A 12,056-nucleotide genomic window follows, 5' to 3' on the forward strand; every position below is an offset into this window, starting at 1 on the left:
CTCCTATGGGCCTACAGATCAGTCACTAAATCCCAAGGAATGCTATTTTCTAAAGGATGGGAGGAGCATTGGTGGGTGGCTTGACTGAAGATAGTATTAAGAATAGATAATGATAATGAGATTTGTCCTTGATGTACAATAAGTGCACAGAAATAATAGCAACAGCAAGCCTATGAAGTTGGAAATATATAAGGGGAAATCAGAACATTTAGCAACTATTCTCTCTCATAGAGAGAGTAGGAAAATTTATTAAAAGTAGTACCTTACTGATGGCTCCAAATAGGCAAATGGGAGAGTATAGTAATTTGTTTAGTATTTATTTTATGAGGTTAGTAATAACACTGCAAATACTGCAGTGATGCAGAATGATAATGTGCAAATGTTTGCATGAATTAGTGTCGCTTTAAAATGCATCCTGATACTACAGAAGCCAAGTAGGCATTTATTACACTGATCCTCACTATTGAGGAGAATTTAAGTTGATGTGTAAAATCCTTTTTTAGCCTAAAATAAATTTTGAAGAAGGAACGACTAGAAATACAAGAAATTGTATTTCCTTACCTGTTAGAAGTGCAATGAAATAACTCTTAAGAAATCAGCAAGGTGTGAGTTTTATTTAAATTGTACACTCAGTTCATTCCTATTCTCTAGGTATGTAACTCATATATAAAATCAGCATTATCTCAATTATGATGTCATCACCTTTAACTCTTCTTCTTTGGGAGGTAGTTATTTCTGTGAATTTGGGAGTGAAAAATCCCATTTCTTGCACTCTGCCCAACAGTTCTTTGGATCTGAGCAGGAAATCTTTGCTGATGTGTACTGAGAATCTTTCTTTAGCCTATCCAAAGTACATTTTGAATTTTCTGTAATGCTTTCAGCCTGATATAATTGCCACCTTCTAGAAACTGGTGTTACTATTTGTTCATTTAGGGTATGGAATCTTATGTCATTCTTTAAATACCTCTTATGGTTGAATATGCTATTTAGAAGCCTAAGCTTGTGTCATGGTTTGACACTGGCACAATGCCAGTGCCCTCATGAAAATGTGATCCCTCCCTTGAATGCTGTGAAGTGGAATCTAGAATAGAGCAAAGCAGGCCCAAGCTTAATAACAGGAAAAAACTTTATTAAACTACTACTACAAAAGAAAAGAGAAAACTAAAGAAGGGAAAAAAAAACCACACAAAGATCAAATTAAAACCTTGCAAAACATTCCTCCCCCCACCACCCAACTCCAACAAACCACAGTGAGACACAATCTGGACCCCAATCAGGTTTCCACCCTCCAGACAATCAATACTCAATCCATCGAGGGAACAGAGTCTCTCCTGTGCCACAGACCCCCCAAGAAACACAGCTCCACATCCTGTGTTTCCATGTCACACATGGCACCGCCCGGAGAAAACGTTTGCCATGGAGACCCTTCTCCTTTCCATGCACAGTGCTCTCACTACCAAATACATGGATGGACAGACTGCTTTTAGGATTTTTCCTTTCAAGGATGCCCTGCCAAGAGGGGAGAAAACCACAGTTCAGGTTTTCATTGTTTGGGACCACAGTCCCCCCCATTTTCCCCTGGGGCCGAGGGCTCAAGAACAGAGATCTTCTTCTCTTCTCTTTCCTTTCCAGGGCAGGGGGGTGCCACCACAAACCCCCTAACCTTTTCTCTGTTCACTCCATTTTGTCTTCTTTCCCAGCTGAAGCAGGTCTCTTGACTCACTGGTATCCTCCCAAAATACAGTCTCTCTTGGAGGAGAAGATCGGTTCAGGTTGTGGCTAACATGGAAAAGTCCAGCCAAAAGCCACTCCTTGTCCCCCTCCCATCTAGGATTCCACCTTCTAACATCCCAGGGTCCAAGGTGTCCCTCTTCCTCTCTTTCAAACCGAGGAGGGGAAGGAAAAATTCACAAGCTTTCATTTCTGAAGGAAGGGTTAAAAGTCCGAACTCCCAGGATGGCTCGATGCCCGGACATCCAGCAACTCCCACGCACTGGGCACCTTGGAGCTCCCCCCCCCCGCCGCTGACTGCCGCTGTCTCTTTTCTCTCTCCCTCTCGGGAGAGAAACTCTGTGGGGGGGGGAACGGAGACATCCCAGATTTCTTCCACCCTTCCATCTGCAGGGGCCAGCCCGGTTCCAGTCCTTCCACCACCCTTGGACTACCTTTCAGGCCATGGGGCTTCCCCTCCCCCACCCAGCTCGTGGCTGGGCAGGGGAGGTTTGCACTGCACGCTGACCGGAACCAAAGAGAGCGAGTTCCCCTGGGAATTCTGCTCTTAACTCCTCTGTGTTCTCAGAGGCGTGTTCACCTTCAATTGGTCAATATCTAAATTGACCTCTTCCTTCCGGAAAAAATTCTCTTTCCGTGTCAAACCACGACAGCTTGTTAATAAAGTATGGTATGTGAGGTGTCAGTTCATTCTATTTTAGGTTTATGAAAAATACCATTTCAGTTCTACAGTATTGTAACATTTGAAAAATGTTGACTTAAAGGCAATCACTACATATTTCTGCAGAAAATACTTTGAAGACATTTGCTTTTACAAAAATATTAGGCTTTAAGCAGACAACTCTCAACTCCATCTAAATTATTTCTTTTGTTCTAGCGCTACTTTCTGAAGACTCTGGAAGTGTTTAAATGAAGACATAATCAATTTGCTGCATGTGCCTCACTTTAAACTTGGGATCAACACAACATTTTTTTTCAAATAAGTTTCCAAATATGCAGTTGTTTTGTTGTATTCCAAAATGCAGTTGTTAGGTTTTTGCTTACTGGCTGAATTCCTTCATTTTAAGGCCACACCATGGAGGATCAGAGTGGTTGTCCCTCAGGGTCCTTTTTTAACAGTAGACAGCATCAGAGGGAAATTCAGTGAACAATGAAAAGCTCCAAAATTAAAACATTGCATCATTTCCACTGAACCTGTTTTTATCCCATATTTCTGTTGGCTATGTTATGCACCAGAAAGCTTATTTTATTTAAAAAAAAAAGAAAGAAAGAAAAATATATATGCACACTGTCCAGTGTAGTAGTCAATGGTCTTGTTATTCATATAAATATCTAAAGTTCCTTAGACTCTGGCTGGGCTCTTAGCTTCAGTGACATCTTAAGGGAATATGATAAAACATGCTTCCCAACACCAACTTTTTATTTTCCTGGAAATAAACTACTTATTATGAGAAGGTAGTCTCTGTGATCCTCTGGCTCTGATAGATCTGACCAAATAACTTTGTATCAGAGTGGGCATCTTCATATTCCCTGGGACAGAAAAATGTGTTTCTTCCTCTCCATTTATTAATAGTGTTTAGATTCTAATGGATTGGTCTTGAGGAGTTGAATTCTTACCTGCTGAAAGCATCAGCTCGGGCTTGATTCAGTCAGCCATATAGATCATTTATGGACCATGGGCAGCCTCAGGGCAATGCTTCTTCAAAAATAAGTAAGAAAGTATGATCTGAACTCTGTATAAATCCACATCAGACTTATAACAGGTTGGTTGAAGTACAAGTAATTTGGAAAAAAATATTAGTGTTCCTTTCAGGAATATGCAGATTAATGAAGTAATTAGGAGAGAGGGCCATATCCTCAGGGCGTTGTAAATCATCGTCACTTAGCTGAAGTTACTGAGGCTATGCTGGTTTATAACACCTACAGAATTGATCCAGTAGCAAGTCCTTAGTGATGATGTTGGTGTTTTCTCCTGGTAATAGAGCTGCAGGCATCCGGTATGACAGTTGGTTTGAGGGACAAGTTCAGAATATAGATAAAAGACAACATGCATATTTAGAGCATGTGGGGAACTTAAGACTGCAGAAGCCCTTCTGGAGTTTCTGTGTTCAGTTTCTTTTTACTGTTGCAAGCAATGACATCTTATCGTGCCATTCAAATTTTTTCTTAGAAACAAAAAGTGCTTGGTTGAGGCAGGATGGTATTTTAAGCACACACAGCATTACTCTGAAAAACAGATTGAATAGAATTTTTATCACATGCTGCCCTCTGGTTTCTTTTATAATCTTTCATTTGAGAAAGGATGGAAATTGTCCATTAAAAAGGTGGTGATAGGGAGTGTTTTGTGTGTGTTTGTGGGACTGATATAGATGGCCTACACTTCTAGAACATTAAGGAACATGGTAGAAGGGCACAATAAATTGACTTGGTGCTTTATAGGGCAGTATGAAGCTTCACTTAACTTACCACCTGAGATATCTGTTCATCTGGGAACAGTCAGGACACCCCAGTTGTCTGTGCTGTGTCTACTGAGTGAGGAGTTTGATCTACCTAATCTTTAGTGCTGGCAGCAATATGCAAAGCCAGAAGGACAACAGCTTGGCTTACAAGTAACATGCTGAGTCTGCAAAGACCAGATAGATTGAAAGACCATCTTTTGACTTGTAAATTCAGGAAATTTGATAGTGAATCCTGTGGCGTACTGAAAATGCAAGAGTGTTCTTTACTGTTTATGAATGCAATTTACAGAATGGGATTATACTTTCGATGAAAATCAGCTTTTTATGCAGAAGATCTGAATAAACTCTGGAAATTTTTGATTAGTAATGAAGTGTAACCTCAGCTCCACAAAAATTTGAAATTGTGTGTCATTGTTTCTAGCTAGAGATTTTTGCTTGCTTCAGATACCGGAGTGCATATATGACAATGTGGTGTACAGGGGGCAAGATGTGAGAGAAAGAGAAAGAAGGGCTTTTTTGATCTTCCGAAATGCTGTTCTTGATTACTGATAGGGGAGATAGCACGAATAAGCATTTGATGTTCATTCCCTAAACTCAATCTTTTTTATTTGAGTTTATCCAAATTTCCATATCTCCAGAGAAGAATGAAAATGAACATTTTGTTGAGAAATATGTTATGATAGTTCTAGATGTATTTTTTTTCTGACTAGCTTTGAGAGTCTCTGCTGTTTTTCAGATTCAGTTAAGGTACCATAGGTACCAGTTAAGGCAATGTATACAGAAATTGACTGTCATGAAACACTAATAAAAGTTATCGAGCTTGTTGTCTTTCCAAACCTGCATCTTCTTTTTTTCCTTATCAAATACAGCATATTATGAATGAGAGCTGCTCTATTTATTCAATTAAATTATTTTGGAACAATAAAAAAAGATTTCCATTAGTGTCTTGCTGGGAAACTATTTGCTCCTCCTAAGAAAACATTGGCTTTCCTACAATGGTGTAGTTACATTTCAAATCTGGGGCTAATCATATTGACATTAAAGATAACCTGCCCATGGTGAAAAGGTTAAAATCTTAATATTTAACTAGTGAGTTTTGGAGTTGTGGCTTCAGGGTTTTTTGTTTGTTTGGGGTTTTTTATGGGTTTTTTTAGAGGGGAAAGGTATTTTTGGTGGTGTTGTTTTTTTTCTTGATTTGTTTTTAGAAACAGGTCAAAGGAATCCGGTCATGAAGAAGTTCATAGCAATATCTGGTAAATCAAAAGTTTGAGACAGGACACTGTCACTTGCGGAAATAACATAAATTCAGATGATATTTTAAGTATCAGTAGTAGTGCATGTGTTCACTGGCTTGGTGTTCTTGAGGAAGTTGCACAAGAGACAAACTCAGCCAGGTCTGTAGGAAAGTGGCAGTGTGAAGGAGCTTCAGATCAATATGGGCTAATTTTGTATAGTGCTACTTCCATTTTCATATGCATTTGTCACTATTAAAAATTCGTTGGGGGATGCATAGTTTCTTAAGGAGCTCACACATATGAAAATACAATTTGGATAATGAAATCTAAATTTTAGAAACTGTTTGCTAGCTATAGTATTTAATAGAAAATGATACATGTTAAATCAGCAGCAACACCAACACCCAAAAATTATTGCCCAATAAAGGGCACTTTTTAGACACACTATGCAATCAAAGTTATGAATTGAGACAAACTTACTACACTAACAAAAATTAGATTAAATTGGTAAGCTTGACTTTTTATATGTGCATATTGACACTATTATAGACTATTAGAAACTCCCTTTTCATAGTAGTTGCATCAATGTGAATCTGCTCTGGTCTGCTAGATGACATACAAACTGTCCTCAATTCCCCTGTCTGTGGATGTGGTTCTCTCTGTGCTTGATGCCATGCAAGGCAAGAGCTGAAATGAATCCACTGTACTTCATCTGTGGTACAGAAGTTTTGATGCTGCAGAAACAAACTTTTTTTTTTTTTTTTTAACAGCACAATTCAATGTATATATGGAAAATCTAACATGCACTGTCCAATTGCTTTTTGGTTATCTTAATTTAAAAAAGTGAAAGATTGAATTAACCAGTACAAAACTGGTGGTATACATGGCCTTAAGGACATTGGAGAAAAAGAGTTGAACAAGTCAAAATCTCAAGAAGAATTAAATTAAGGTAGCCAAAAAACCAAAGCCAGAGCAAAACAATTTAAAAGAATGTGATCTTGTAGATATTTGAATTTAATACCATGTTTAGTAGGAGATTTACAGCAAGTTATTTGATGGAGTCACTATAGTAAATGGTGATGTTAAAAGGATGAAGGAAAATAAAAATCTGGAGGAGTCTTTACACAGACTAAATTTCATGAAGTCCTTGCAATATTTCTATTTTATTCTTTGTTCAATTTAGGATAATATGTTTCTTTAAAAAGATAGCGATTGAACAGCTGGGGGAAAAGGCTCGTATTTTGTATTGATCTGGCCTCTGCATTTTTTCTCAGGTGTATATCTGCAAAGAGAGTATTTACCCCTCTTCTGGGAGCAGCTTGACATTGTATAGGAGGAGAGAGGGAAGAGGAAATTTATGACAAATTGTGGGACTTGCCATATAGCAGAAACTTCAAATTTGCTGGGCAGAGAAGGGAACAGAGGTGCAACCAATCATAGGAAGGATAGAGGAAAAGGTTGCTTTTTTTTCCCCCTGTTCTTTTTCTTCCCAAAGGGACATCTTCTGTGATGTTGTTTGTAATAGTCAAGCTACTGTAATCTAGCTGATCTGAGAGAAAGCATGAGGAAGAGACACAGCAGGCCAGACAGAGATTTGTCTGTAGTCTTTTCTTATTTTCTCATTCCTGGTATATTCAGAGTTTTTTTCCATATTATGTATTTGGTTTTCCAAATTATTGTCTAATACAGCTCAGTCTAGAGAAAAAAAAAAAAAAAGTAGATAAAAAGGAAAATAAAAAAGTAATATTTTGAATTACCTGTAAAGAGCACCTGAAAGAAAGAGAATTAGCTGGTTTGCTTCCAAACTGTTGCTGAATCAAGTCTTGTCATAGTCATAAAAGAAATAAAAGAAGTCATTAGAGCTGCTATGCAAAATTTTCCACATGGCAAAGCCTCAGGAACTTTTAGCCTGATTACAAGCAGCATGAATAACTGACTCTGATGGTTACCAAGACAGCAGTCACCACGTTTGGTGACCTTTCCTTATCATGGGGTGGGTTTGTTGTAGATGTTAATGGAGAACACCAACTTACTGCCAAGGCCAGTGTTTTGGAACATTTTAGGTTTCCCACAGGGAAACTGAAGGAATCCCCACAGACTACTGAAGGAATTTTATTTCTTTGATAAATGGATTTTCACCTGAGACTTCAGGATGGGTGTTGGTGTATTATCTTGGCATCTATCCTCAAAAATTCAAATTCTGTGTTAGCCAGTTTGGTCCTGTGTACGATGCATGAGTTAATCAGGAGTAACCAGGTATGTCTGACAAGCACAATAACAAGCATGATATCTTGGAAGGTGTTTTCAGCATGTGGCATTTAGATATTTTGACAGTGTACACGCAACTGCTTTGAAGTACCATATGTAATGGACTGTGGGAGCAGTGATAGTATAGACACTTAGTGAGGAAAGATCTGGGATAATGACACATACAGGTGAATAACTGGGTCAAAAAAATGCCTCTGACAAAACCTAACGTATCACAAGGTATAGGAAGATGAATATTCTAAGAATAGGACTGTAGAGTCAGAATACATGTGGATATCTCTCTTTCCATAAATGCTGAATTTAGGGAAATTTTCTCAGAGGACCTGACCTTTTTAAGTCTGAAACATACCTAAAATTCCAAATTCTTATACCTCCCTGTGCAGTACCTCCCGTAACTTCATAAGGGCAGGCAGCTCTCTGGCAGGTATTTGAAGTAACAAGGAAACCTTAGCTGTATACATAACATCTAAACCATTAAATTAGGAATGGATTTTATGTATTTTCTTAGAAATGCACTTACATCTTCATTTAGATATAGACTAGCATTCATATGAATGAAAATGCAGGATGATTTTATAAGATTTGCAGCTAGACAATTCAATGAGTTGGCTAGAGGATGATAATATCTTGTCCAGTTTTTTGTGCAGCATATTAGAATGAGTTTGTGGCTTAAAGCCTTTTCCAGCCATCTACAAACAGCAGTTTTCATTCACTATAATTAGGACTGAGTTTGATATGAGGTCAGCAGCTGCTTCACTAAGGATCTTGACCTCCTTTCAGCATCTTATTGCTACACTAAATTCTGTCCTTTTTATCTTTTGTCCCATCAGCTGAGTTTGCATCTTTGTTCTGTGTATGTGAAAAGGCTTTTCCACTACTTTGGTTTTGTTTTGTGAGTGGTACTCCCTTTAATATGTATGTATGTATTCATGTCTATAAATATATCTCTTTACTTAAAAACATCAGATCCTTTTGGCGTAATACTTTCTACATTAACAGACATTTTGTCTCCAGAAGGTAGAAATAATTCATCCCATGGAAAAGCTGAGCTCAGGTCACATAGGTGTGTGTATACATCTGTGTTAAATGGCTTGATACTTAGAAGGGATCCAGAGCCTTTCCTGCAACTTCCGTGTAGCCTCAAGAGTGTAATTGAATTGTGACATACTTGAAATTCATGTTTTACAGAGAATATGTCAAATTGACTTTCTATTTGAATTCCAAATTGGATCGGTCATACCAAATTTATTTTTCTGCAAATTGCATTTTAAAAATATTTTGAAAGATGGAAATGAAATTTATAAAAGGTTGACAGCAACTGGGAAATCTGTCATGACATTATTTCATCATACTTTACCAATCAGCCTACATTTCATACTTTTTTTTCTCTGTATGTCATAGCATTTTTTACCATATGAATATGCACTAAACTTATTCCTCCAGTTTATTTTATTATAGCTTGTGATGTTCAAAGGAAAATTTTATTTTATTTACTATTAATAAAATTTTTGATTGTCTAGGCATTTTTTTGGTGTGTAAAATCAGTCTTACTGAAGTCATTAGCTCCACTTTGTTTGAGGGTAATTGTTGTTCTTTTTTATTTTATATATCTATTATTGTATTAATGAATATAATTTAGATTATTGAACCTGATAATTCTTTGGATGAGTTCACAGCAAGGGCACCTTAGGCCCTTGTAAAACTTTAGTCAATAATCCAATTAATGTCTCAACAGTGTACACTATTAGGCAGTGGTGCAATGCTGATCATACATCAGTCGTTAATCTTGAAGAGGAATAAGATATTACTCTCCTTTTTTATTTGTGCTTTTAAAAAATACTGGGAGAGTAATGGAAAGTAAGAGTGAGTTTCTTCAAATTATTCTTTCAAATAAATGACTTTTGAATAGGTCCTAGCTCTAAAAAAAAAAAAAAACAACAACAAAGATAAACAATGAAAATAGTGTAATTTAAGAGATTGCTTCAGCTTCTTAAAACATAATTTGTTTAGGGAATTAAATGCCTATTATAATATTCTAAGTGCTATCAATGGAATTAAGTGAGGTTTTTATTTTCAGGAAATGATAAACTGTGTTGTAGACTATGCCACACCCTGCACTTTCTCTCCCCCCTTGTTTTAAGATTAAGAGCCTCAAGTATCATTAACAATCAAGGCAGGCTTTCCTACAGGAACAGTATCATTACAAATAAGTAGCTTAGCACTCTGTGCACGTTAATGCACAGAACAAATCCTAGCACTGATTTGTGAGCTCTAAAACCCATTAGAACACAGTCCCCAAAAGGGGCAAATCACTGAAATGCACTAATTATCGGTCAGGCTCTTCTGAAAGACTTTGGGTCAATGTCAGCCATTTTTAACATTTTCAGTAAGTTTAGACTGAGTTTCCTGTTTGGTTCCCTCAAAGAAACTTGTAGGTAGATAATTTGTTTCATGCATGTGTATATTGAAACCTTATGGATTTATGTGAGGTTTTGTGTTAAAAGAAAATCCGTATTTAGTGAGTTCCAGAGTATTGCTGGGATAGGAAGGGCTATCACACTGTGCCATTTCTGAAACCTAAATTTAGCCTGCGCTCGGTTCTTGAACCTGGCCCAGGTCGTATCACCACTGTCAGTTGCCTGTCTGTTGCTGGGGAGCTGAAAGGCAGTCAGTGCAAAATAATAAATGAGTGAATGTTTACGCCGATGTCATGCCTGGTGCACTGCAGACTGTCTGGGGTGGGGAACTTCTCAGTGAAAAATGGACAACCTGTGAATTTATGGCTCTGTCAGGTCATTCTCATGTCTAAGGGAATGGGTATAGTGGTTATCGACCAGCAGAGAATTTATATCTGGGATTGACTATCGTTTTTCAGTACAATGGATTGTTTCTCACATGTCTCATAAATAATGTTCAGCTTTTCATTCAAACTGATGAGTATACCAAAAAGTTGTATTTTCTGCTTTCTTTCTGCTTGGTGTTCAAATAGTGTTGACATCTTGCCACTTTCTTCTGCTGCTTTTATATCTATGAGGCCTGAGAGAGAAAAGAAGATAAACAGCTATAGAAGTGCCTGCTTGCTTATATTTTTTTAAGCAGTCAGAAGCCATCTGTTAAAGGATGTGTACTGACACTGTCTCTCATCCTGGCTGAGGCAGTGGTGATGGGAATGGTTCCCTACACTTTGGCATCTCAGGTTGAAAATCTCAGGAAGGTGGTAGAAACTAAAGCTTCCACTAAGTAAATGGGATGTTCATTGGCTTCACTGAAACTTAATGTAATTTTACAGTACAGGAGAGGCTGGCAGGGGTTTTAAAGCACATATTCCTTCAAATAAGCTAGCCATTCATGAACAAGCTGACAAAAGCAGAACCTTATGGTTAGGTAAGTTTGTTCTATCTAACTAGAATAAATCCATCATTTACCCTTTTGGTGAGAGGACCACAGTCCTACAGCACACTTTTTTTCAACTGTATTTCTGGAAGCAGGGGAGAATGGGAGAAGACAGGGTACTTCAAATAGTCATAAAAAAATCATTGTAGGCTTTTCCAGCCTACATTCTTCATTTGTGAGCAGGCTGAGCACAGGAATTGATGGAAAACATTTACTACAAAACTTGTGGCGTTCTAAGTTTCACAGGGAAATCAAATGTCAGTGTTAGGGATATGGGGCCTCTTCTGGTGTGACTATCCTCCTGTCCTCTTCAGAGCCAAGGCAGCAATCACTCCTTTTTTCCACTAACTGTTTTGGACCCCAGAGCTGTCTGCCCACTTAGTGCTTGTCTAGCAAGTGTGTACTTTGGCAGGCCACACTGGGGACAATACTGCAGTTTAATTCCCAATTTACCTTGAAGTGAGCCAGCTTTGCTTTTCTAGTAGTGTAGGCATGTGAAGTGTGGTGGCAGCTATTTGCTGAGATAATTACTCAGAATCTCCTGGATTGGGCAGTCCTTAATGGACTGATACAATGGATACACTCTCACATCAAATGTGAGTGGTCAGAACTGTTGTACAGTTTACACCACAGTGGTAATAGGTCTCTGGGGATTTGCACCTGACTCATTGACAGCTAGACATGACTTCTTGTTTTTATGGGGAAGGGATTGGTTTTGGTTTGTTTGGCTTTTGCAGGGTTTGTTTGGTTGGTTGGTTGGTTTTTTGGGGGTGTTGTGTTTATTTTTGTTTTCCCTTCAGCTTCATTCTCCCTCAGAACATTCTTAAAATGTAAACTATACCCTATTTTGTTCCTTTCAGGAAGAAAATTCCTTTCTACTGATTTCTAATGCTTTAGTTGTACTATCATACAAATGGAAGTACTGCATGGGTTTATGTTACAATGCATTCCTTTTCATAATAAGAACAAG

The 12,056-nt window shown here is 37.9% G+C and overlaps 1 protein-coding gene and 1 long non-coding RNA gene across 11 annotated transcripts in view; one reads left to right on the plus strand and one right to left on the minus strand.

Annotated features, from left to right (window-relative positions):
* PCDH9 (protocadherin 9) overlaps nucleotides 1–12,056 on the plus strand; it is a 672,836-nt gene that overhangs the window by 190,845 nt on the left and 469,935 nt on the right. The window lies entirely within an intron of this gene.
* LOC144245904 (uncharacterized) lies at nucleotides 1,109–6,758 on the minus strand. The gene is made up of 2 exons (XR_013339474.2): nucleotides 1,664–6,758; nucleotides 1,109–1,509 (listed from the first exon to the last, which is right to left on the minus strand). It is a non-coding gene; the product is annotated as an uncharacterized LOC144245904 (long non-coding RNA).

The sequence above is a fragment of the Lonchura striata genome, chromosome 1 (genome assembly GCF_050655825.1).
Source record: "Lonchura striata isolate lonStrDom1 chromosome 1, ASM5065582v1, whole genome shotgun sequence".
In the NCBI taxonomy this organism is placed as follows: Eukaryota; Metazoa; Chordata; class Aves; order Passeriformes; family Estrildidae; genus Lonchura; species Lonchura striata.